Source organism: Orcinus orca, chromosome 13, assembly GCF_937001465.1.
Source record: "Orcinus orca chromosome 13, mOrcOrc1.1, whole genome shotgun sequence".
In the NCBI taxonomy this organism is placed as follows: domain Eukaryota; kingdom Metazoa; phylum Chordata; class Mammalia; order Artiodactyla; family Delphinidae; genus Orcinus; species Orcinus orca.
This window is the reverse complement of record NC_064571.1, coordinates 73,230,617-73,240,687: the sequence shown is the minus strand read 5'-3', so window position 1 is coordinate 73,240,687 and position 10,071 is coordinate 73,230,617. Positions and strand designations below refer to the sequence as shown.

At 42.1% G+C, this 10,071-nt stretch overlaps 1 pseudogene; it reads left to right on the top strand.

Annotated features, from left to right (window-relative positions):
* Window positions 1–3,583: 3,583 nt before the first annotated feature.
* Window positions 3,584–8,464, top strand: LOC125960753 (chromobox protein homolog 1-like; annotated as a pseudogene).
* Window positions 8,465–10,071: the final 1,607 nt, after the last annotated feature.

The following is a 10,071-nucleotide window of genomic DNA, read 5'->3' as shown; positions in this document are numbered from 1 at the left end:
GAGGAATAAAGGGCAACAAATAGAGAGAAGGAAGGACACTGTAGAAATAGCTGGGCCTCACAGGAGAGAGAAGGAGGTATTGCTACGAAGTTGTAGGGGAGTTTATGAGGTTTCCCTTGGTGCTACACAGACTTTCTCCATCTCTGAGTGCACTATCCTCCCAAAGGGTCAGCACAGAGCTCTGCTGCAAACCCCAGAAAAGTTTTTTTTTTTTTGCGGTACGCGGGCCTCTCACTGTTGTGGCCTCTCCTGTTGCGGAGCACAGGCTCCAGACGCGCAGGCTCAGCGGCCATGGCTCACGGGCCTAGCCGCTCCGCGGCATGTGGGATCCTCCTGGACCAGGGCATGAACCCGTTTCCCCTGCATCGACAGGCGGACTCTCAACCACTGCGCCACCAGGGAAGCCCATGATTTTCTTTTTTTTTAAATGTATTTTATATGTATATATTTATTTATTTATTTATTTTTGGCTGCGTTGGGTCTTCATTGCTGCGTGTGGGCTTTCTCTTGTTGTGGCACACGGGGTCAGTAGTTGTGGCTCTCAGGCTCAGTAGTTGTGATTTGCGGGCTCTAGAGGGCAGGCTCAGTAATTGTGGCGCATGGGCTTTGTTGCTCCGTGGCATGTGGGATCTTCCCTGACCAGGGATTGAACCCGTGTCCCCTGCATTGGCAGGTGGATTCTTAACCCCTGCACCACCAGGAAAGTCCCAATGTTGATTTTCTTAAAACAAAACATCCCCTGCTCCAACCCCTTTTTTTCAAAATATAAATTTTGGGATTGGGTGGTAATTTTCAGATGAACTGGTTGCAGTGGCAGTATTCCACAGTCCTCTACATCTCTGGCCTCTAAAGGGACTCCCCAAAGGTTCATGTTTTAGCAGAACAAGAAAGATCTTCTGGGTAGTAATGAGGTGGAAGCATGTGTCCCAGAAACCCAACTGATGTGAGGGTACAGCTGCCGCCGCTTATCCTGAAAGGTAAATGGGGGTGGGGCTATAATCTCTCCCAGATGTCCTTTGAAGGGTTCTGCGCAGTTCTGCTGAGTCACCTTAACACAGCAGTTTCTGTGGTAACCAAGCCCAAGCTAGGGCAGCCCAGCAGCTCAGTGGTGACTCATGGTTCTGGAACAGCTAAGGGCTGACCTTTCCCTAGAGAAGCTGGGGCAGTTCAGCTCTGGGTACTGTGCCAGCTTCTGTCCCTGCATGACTCTCTGGGCTCTTCCTCCCCTCTCTCCATGGGTACTCCATCCTTAGGGTGGCAGGGCGAATCCCAGGAGCAGGGATTCAGGAAGGCTCTAGGAGAGGAAAAGGCTTGGAGTCCGCTTGGTGGAGTTGCCTGTTTGGTTACCTGCCCCTGCCATCTTCCTGGGCCTATGGGCCTAGGGCATCCATATCGCTCAGGGCTCAAGACATTTCTTACTCCAGGCAGTGGTTTTCACACTTTATTTGCAAGTAGACAAAAAGCCTTTTCAAAAACTATGTGTCCCCTCTCACATTTTTAAGTTGAGATCTAAAATATTTCATCTTAAATTTAAGTAGTGCAAAAGATATGATTTCTGGTCATAAATATTGAATTTAAAACTCTTATATCAGGCTTTTAAATGTGTCAAGTGGAATTAAGATTTCAGAGCAATTTGATACTATAATCATCCACTAAAAAGTACCCAAACAAGTTCTTCTTTAAACAGTTAAAAGTTTTAAAATTTTATTTTTCTTCCAATATTTACATTTTCATTCTACATAAGAATTACATCTGCTATATTTTATGCTTTATTGATCATTCTTATCTGCAACAAAATATATGTAATCCGACATATATTTTATTTACTGTGACCATAGGGCTATAAGTGTTAAATTTCTTCTGGATTTAATTATCATTACAGTATTATTAGTGCACAGCTGATCAAAACAACATTATTTTTAATTATTTTTATGTTATTTAAAGTATTATTCCAGGGGAATTTCCTGGCAGTCCAGTGGTTAGGACTCTGCTCTCACTGCCAAGGGCCTGGGTTCAATCCCTGGTTGGGGAACTAAAATCCCATAAGCCACGTGGTGCGGCCAAAAATAAAAGTATTATTTTAAATATTAGTAATTATTGAACATAAAAAGTAAAATTTTATTGGACTGTTGGTGAAGCTGAATTTTTCTAAATAATTATTATATCTGTGGATGAATATTAATTATTGCTAGAATGAGACTGGGCTCAACGTTAATTTCTTCCTGTTTTTTTTGGACAAGCTCTGAGAAACCTAATTTGCATAAATTAGATGGGAAAGAAATTTCATCATAGGAATGTCAGCCAATTATTTGAATACCTCTGAGTTATATGATAAAAACCATATAATGATCTATCATCAAAAACTATTTTCAGTGATCTATTAGCTGGCAAATTAATTAGGTATTCCTTCAATTTTGTTGAAAGCAAAGATTTGGAAACCACTCAACCTGTAAAGGATTAGTTACCCAGTCATAAGTGTCATTCCGGTTCTCAGCTTCTGGGATTATGCCAACAAATCTTTGCAAAGATTTATCAAATGATTATTAATTATTTCTGCTACTTTTTCACTTAGAGGCACTTTGTTTATTTTTATTTATTTATTTTATAAATTTATTTTATTTATTTATTTTTGGCTGCGTTGTGTCTTCGTTGCTGTGTGCAGGCTTTCTGTAGTTGCAGCGAGCGGGTCCACTCTTTGTTGCCGTGGGTGGGCTTCTCATTGTGTTGGCTTCTCTTGTTGTGGAGCACGGACTCTAGGCGCGCAGGCTTCAGTAGTTGTGGCCCCTGGGATTTGTTGCTCCGCGGCATGTGGGATCTTCCCAGACCAGGGCTCGAACCCGTGTCCCCTGCATTGGCAGGTGGATTCTTAACCACTGCACCACCAGGGAAGCCCCGAGGCACCTTGTTTAAATTGATATACTCAGGAAGATATGGAAAGTAAAAGTGTTAATTCCAATACACTTTTGCTAAGACAATTTTTGGACCAAATCCTTTTACCTTATCATGTGCTTTAAATATATTTTTATTAGGGGAGGGGAGGGGTAAATTGGGAGATTGGGATTGACATATACACACTGCTATATATAAAATAGATAACTAATAAGAACCTATTGTATAGCACAGGGAACTCTACTTAGTACTCTGTAATGACCTATATGGGAATAGAATCTAAAAAAAGAGTGGATAACTGTATATGTATAACTGATTCACTTTGCTGTACAGCAGAAACTAACACAACATTGTAAATCACTATACTCCAGTAAAAATTAATTAAAAAACTAAATACATTTTTATTAATATTTTGGAGTTGTAGACTTAACCCATTTATGAAAAACAGCTGTGACATTCTTATTGGCAAAGCCAGCCATCATTGTTTTAAACTAATCAGCCAAGTCAAATTACTTTCTATCAGAAAAATTTCTCATTTTTCAAGTAATCTTTTTTTGTTTTTTTGGCCACAAGGTGTGTGGGATCTTATCTCCTCAACCAGGGATCGAACCTGCACCCCCCCGCATTAGAAGGCGAAGTCTTAACCACTGGACCACCAGGGAAGTCCCTCAAGTAATCATATTAATTCATGATAACTGTCTTGCTTCTGAATTTTAAGAAACATAAAGACAAGGAGTCTTTCTCTCCTAGATGAATTATGATACAAAGATTTTCACTATTTCTCAGTGATGCTCTTTTTGCAATATTCTCTTGGGACTCTTCTTCACATATGATGTATTTTTGACACTGGAGGACAGAAGAGGTCATTAAATTTAAAAACATTGAGAATTTTCCTTTCCTTTGGCACCCTGCAGTTTTTACCCTCCAAGCCAAGCATCACAGTAAGATTGGGACTGGATGAGAGTAGGCCTTTCTTTTGTATACTGGGAGAAAGGCGGTTGGAGATGGGAGATGCAGGAGAAGAACTGGCATTACTGCTCAATCACAACAGATAAATTTTAGGAAAGTACATATGGAAGTTAAAGATCTGGGAAAAATGAACCCCTTAAGTCCATTCATGCCTGTATGTGCCATTTAAAGTCTTTGTGAACTACCAGGATACATTTCCCTGATTTGGAGACCGCTGTTTCAGAAGATCACCTGCTCCCTGGGCACTTCCACAGGTACTGTGTAGCTACCATCAAAGGGTCCCTTTTGTGGGTCTCCCTGAATAGCTAAGCCCAACTGGAACTTTGTAGTGAGAATTGTAGGAAGCAACTGGACCGCCTTACGTAGGAGGGTTCCAGACAATGAGGCATTTGCCTTGATGAGGTTTATGAAAAGGGCTCCCACTAGGCACCCAACAGTGCAGTGTGTGTGCGTCTGGGAAATGCTGGTAAGTAGCCAAGAGGCTTCATGATGGCCTTCAGTATTTTAGAGATCACTGTGATCCAGGGTCAGACCTTCTGCCTTGTAGGCTCAAAACCCCAGCTTGTCAGCATGTGGAGAGTAGGTGTACAGTCCACATAACTAAGTTATAACATTCAGATGTCAATGTGCTAATTTAAAAGGAGAAATCATTGGCAAGAGGTCTGACCCCAAAATCTATAGGTAGATCTACATGGAAAGCCAAATGGTGAGCGAAGATTCTGGACAAGGTGGGATGATTGAGATGAATTGAATGTTAAATACTTAATCTGGCTAAGACAGCAAGATATATCCACCTCTATACCTGGTACAACCTTGCCATGAAGATCAGAAGTGATATAATGAAATATATTTAGCCTTTGTCCCTGGTTCCTGGCACAGAGTTCCTGAAACTCTTGGAATTTTGTGAATGATAGGAGTGTCTTTTGTTATTCATGCTAATGAGGGGCTGGATATCTTTAGAATGGGGGCTAGTCACTAGTCAATTAGATTAGAGGGTTGAAATTTTCAGCCTCAACCCCTGATCTCTGGGGAGGGGAGAGGGACTGGAGACTAAGTTCAATCAGGTGGCCACTGACTTAATTATTCATGCCCACTAATGAAACCACCATATAAAAACCCTGGAACAATGAGGTTTGGAGAGCTACCTAGTTGGTGAACACAATGATGTACTGAGAGAGTGGTGCACCAGAGCATGGAAGCTCTGAGCCCATTCCCACCTCCGGTGCCATGCCCTAAGTATTTCTTACATTTGACTGCTCCTGAGTTGTATCCTTTATAATAAAACTGTAATCATAAGTATGGCACTTAAGTTCTTTGAGTCATTCTAGGAAATTATCAAACCTGAAGGGTGGGTGGTCAAGGGAACCCCCAAATTTGTAGCCAAGTCAGAAGTGTGGGTAACCTGAGGACCTGGGAGTTGTGGCTGGCTTCTGAGGTGAAGGCAGTCTTACAGGGCTGAGCCCCTTAACCTGTAGGGTCTGCACTAACCCCAGGTAGTTAGTTCAAAATGGGATTGAATTCTAGGACACCCAGTTGCTGTCAGAAAGTTGCTGCTAGAAAATACCAGACAACTTGAATTGTTTGCTCAAAGATCCTCCCACCTGGAATGGCCCAACCAGCCTTTGCTCCCATGACTCCTTTTCTAGGCTTCCCTGGCTGACCAGCTTCCACTTTTTATGGTTACATCTCCCTTCTACACACATCAGCATGTTCAGATGTTCTAGTCTTGTGGGTCTGAGTGCTATTCTTTGCATATCTCTGCTCTAGTCCACTCTGTTTTGATAATAGAGTGTGACTTTAGCCTGAAGCATTGATAGCCCAGCCTTCTGTTTAGCTCTGGGCCTTGGCATGCCTGGACTCCTTTGGAGTTGTATCTAGAAGTCCCCAAATGTTTCCTGGCTTGTCCTGCAAACCTCATGAGTATCTCTGTATCATACAGGAGCAACTGTCCAGTGTCACCATGATTTAGCACTGTCTGGATTCAAATAGTAACCTGCCTCTCTGGTCTCTGACTCAGCCAGTTCAATTGACTGCATTTCCTCTCTTTCTCATTTACTGAGGCACTTGGTAAGATTGCCTCAGACCCAATCCCACAAGCATAGGAAACTGATGAGTTAACAGCTGAATTACAAATAACTCCCTCCCCGCCCACCTACCCCCACAAAAACCCCTGCCTCTTATTAACCATGGTGTAAAACTTCTCTGTTAACAAAACAAAACAACAACAACAAAACTACAGAGAGCTGTAAAGTTGCTCATACTCTGACCCTGAAACTCCACTTCCAGACCTAAGGAAATAATCAGAGACACAAAGATTATGTAAAAGTTGTAAACTGCAGTGTTATTTACAAAGTGAAAAAGTGGATATAACATAAATATCTAACAAAGAGGAATACCATGTGATATGCAATGATTAAAATATTTTCTAAGCAATTAAAATTTTCTAGGCAATTTTAAATGAAATACAAGATTTTATAACATTATGCTATATGAACAGGGTGGGTTGTCAACCATCTGTGTTGATGATTTAGGTTAGGTTATATTGTATATATTATGGTCGCCACTCCCCTGGCCGGCCCGACAAGACGCGCCAGTAGCACGGCACCGATTCCTCTCGGGCTCGTGGGCGCTGCTCTGAGCAGCGTCACCCTTTATACCAGAAAGCTGGTGGGCACTATGGGGAAAAAACAAAACAAGAAGAAAGTGGAGGAGGTGCTAGAAGAAGAGGAAGAAGAATATGTGGTGGAAAAAGTTCTCGACCGTCGAGTGGTAAAGGGCAAAGTGGAGTACCTCCTAAAGTGGAAGGGGTTCTCAGATGAGGATGACACTTGGGAGCCAGAAGAAAACCTGGATTGCCCCGACCTCATTGCCGAGTTCCTGCAGTCACAGAAAACAGCACACGAGACATAAATCAGAGGGAGGCAAGCGCAAAGCTGATTCTGATGCGGAAGATAAGGGGGAGGCGAGCGAACCAAAGAAGAAGAAAGAAGAGTCAGAAAAGCCACGAGGCTTTGCTGGGGGTTTGGAATCGGAGCAGATTATTGGAGCTACAGACTCCAGTGGAGAACTCATGTTCCTGATGAAATGGAAAAACTCTGATGAGGCTCACCTGGTCCCTGCCAAGGAAGCCAATGTCAAGTGCCCACAGGTTGTCATATCCTCCTATGAGGAAAGGCTGACATAGCATTCCTACCCCTCGGAGGATGATGACAAAAAAGATGACAAGAATTAACTCTCCTGAGTACCAGCCCCTGTCACATCTGACTGTGGGTTTCAAGTGGGGAAAGAAGGAGTTCTACTTGTCTTGACACCGTAGAGGGGGCTTGAGAAGATGTCCTTTGAAGAGCCAGTATAGTTTTGTGCCCTACAGCAGCCCAAGTGCTTTAAAGCTGTTACATGCTGTATAGTTTGCACACCCATCCCAGTGGAGGGGAAGGAGGGTCAGTGTTTCAAGACAACCCATTCTGAACTTTGCTGAGAAAAGCAAAGGGCCTTCTATGAAGGACAAAACTTGCAGAATGGGATGTGGGAGAGCAAAAGATACTGTAGATCTTCAAAGAGCATCTCCACAACCCACAACCTTCTTCCCAATAGTGTTAACTCTGCATTTTTACAGTGTAGCATGTATGTAGTTTTTGGCTATTTCTGGTGTATTATTTGGGGTGGGAGGGATGGGGTGGGAAAGAAGGGGGATGGGTTAGAGTCATTTTTGTTAAAATTTGGGGCCTGTTGGGGGAAAATGGTGAAACAAAGGAAAGAACAACTAATGATGATTTGGTTCTGTGTCCAGAATATTTCATCCTTTCAAAAAATGTCATTGGCAACCTAAATGAGGTCTGTGAGAGACTGTTTAAAAGCTGTGAATGCCTGAAACTTAGAAGCCAAGGTGTTCCCTGCCTGAGCTTAATGCTGTTCCCAAAAAGCATTAAGCTTTGGTAACTTCTTAACTTCCCAGTTAAGAAGTTACCAAAGCTGCCATTTGGGGGATGGAAACTGGTTGAGGAGGAAAAGTCTTATTGGAGTGTATACACAGGCAGATCATTCTGTCTTAGAGGTGCTAATTCTTGAAATTGACAAGAAGACCCTTTCTTTTCCGATTTTGAAGTTATAAATATCAGCTTCTCTATCCAAGCCACTGGCTGAAGTATTTGGGGAAGGGCAGAGGGTGGTATAGGAGATGGGAGAGTAGGCAAAGACAAGGGCCGGTGCTCTTAGGGTGGAAAACTCTTGGAGCCTCTGTTTTTTGAACTTTGAGACCATTGGTGGCAGGGTTCAGTCACTGACAGCACAAGTTCAGAGTCACTTCAAGAGTTGAATGATTTCTGAAGCCCTGGTCTCAGGAGATTAAATTTTCATACTGGGGCAGTGGTTCACTTTAAAACAAAACAAATTTTTTTAATCCTAAGAATTAACTAAAACCCAAAATGCTGTCTTGAATCATGAGATCCGTCAGTTCTTGACATCATTTAGATCTGCATCTAGAACTCTGTTGTAAAATCTTTTTAGGCATGTGTTAGGTTTCTGTGAAAACTTTTGTTTAAATGTTAAACTTCATACCAACACTGTCAGTTTTTGTCTCAATAAAACTATATATTTATAAAAAAAATGTATATATTATGTGCACTGAAAAAAGACTGGAAGAAAATAACAAAAACTATCAACAGTTGTTTTCATTTAATGTGAAATTATGAGTAACTTATTTTCTCAAGTGTTTTTATGAGTGTATATTACTTTTGCAATCAAAATTATAAAAGTTTCATATAAGTACTGTTTATACCACAGCACTGCTTTATGTCCTTTGAGTTACCCTGAAGAAAGTAGCCTTTTCTCCTTTGGTCCCATCCATCTTCCCAGTTTCATTTATCATTCTCTCATACATACTATTTTCCAGCCACACTGAACCTCTCACCATTCTTTTCACACAACAGGAACTTGCATATGCTATTCCTTAGACCTGGAATGCTTTTTGCTCTCTTCTGTACTTACTTATTCTTCCAGATTCACTTCAAATGCATTTTCAGGCTCCTGAATGCACAGTTGATTGCTTTAGGCTTTGTGCTTTACAGTTCTTTTTTTCTGTCTGTTACAGCGTTTATCACATGGTAATGTGACTCATTTATAAATTTTCTTCACTAAATTGTAATCCTATCTGCGGTGGGGTGTATATATTATTTACTTTTGTATCAGCAGTACCTAGCACACAGTAGGCTACTCAACGAATGCTAAATAAGTAAATTTTAAATGTACTTTTACCTCTAACTCAGAAAAGAATCAAGCAGCTGAACAGATAAATGAATGAACGGACTAGTGGTCAGCTTGACCACCCAGAACAAATCTGTAGTTCTTGGCACCCAAGCTCAGAAAAGGAATTGTATTGGAGGTAAGCTCCTTGAAAGGCTGTTATACAAAACCTGAAAGTGGGAGAATTTTATAAACATTAACGAAAGACACTTTGCCTCAGATAGCATGCTTCTGGAATTCAGAAAACTGCATGATAATGTCAAGAAATGCCAGTGGCCTATGGTATTCCCTCCCTAGGGACACTTGGAGGCTGTACAAACAGACTGGCTTGGGGTTGCTATTAGGAGAAAGAAAGATGCACCATGGCCAGGAATGATCAGGGTAGAATCCTGAATTTTCAAAATAGGTTTATATATACTCTCTACCCTCATCATTCTGATCATCACCCAGGAGGTGACCAAGAGGAGATGAACCCTTTCTGGGGAAGGCTGTATTCATTGACCCCACTAAGTTGTGTGGACTAGGAGGAAGTGAGGGAGGTGGAGTCAGAAATCTTTTTGAGTTGATTTTTGGGAAGACCTTTCCAGTGCTCAACAAAATCAGATGCCTGCAGATGGTGGGGAGTGCGGAGTGTCCCTCAGATACCTTGACGAGTGGCCTGTTGTTGGGTGGTCTTTACATTGGTTCCCCTTTTCCCCAGGTCCCACCGGGGTGATGTGGACCAGATAGATGCCACACATGCAGTGAGCTGCACTCTAGGACAGGAACACTGAATTCAGGTAATCTACCTCTTTCAGAGCAAGCAGTAAGCAAGCTTGCCCTTGGTTCTGAAGGGAGACATCACTTCATTTTTCAAGGTTGCTTCCTGCAACATAACCCTGAAATGGTTAGGGCCTTGTATTCTTGGCATACCCAGCAAGATGTGTGGGAATACAGAGACTCATGGAGGACTCTCCCAACAGAAATGCCCTG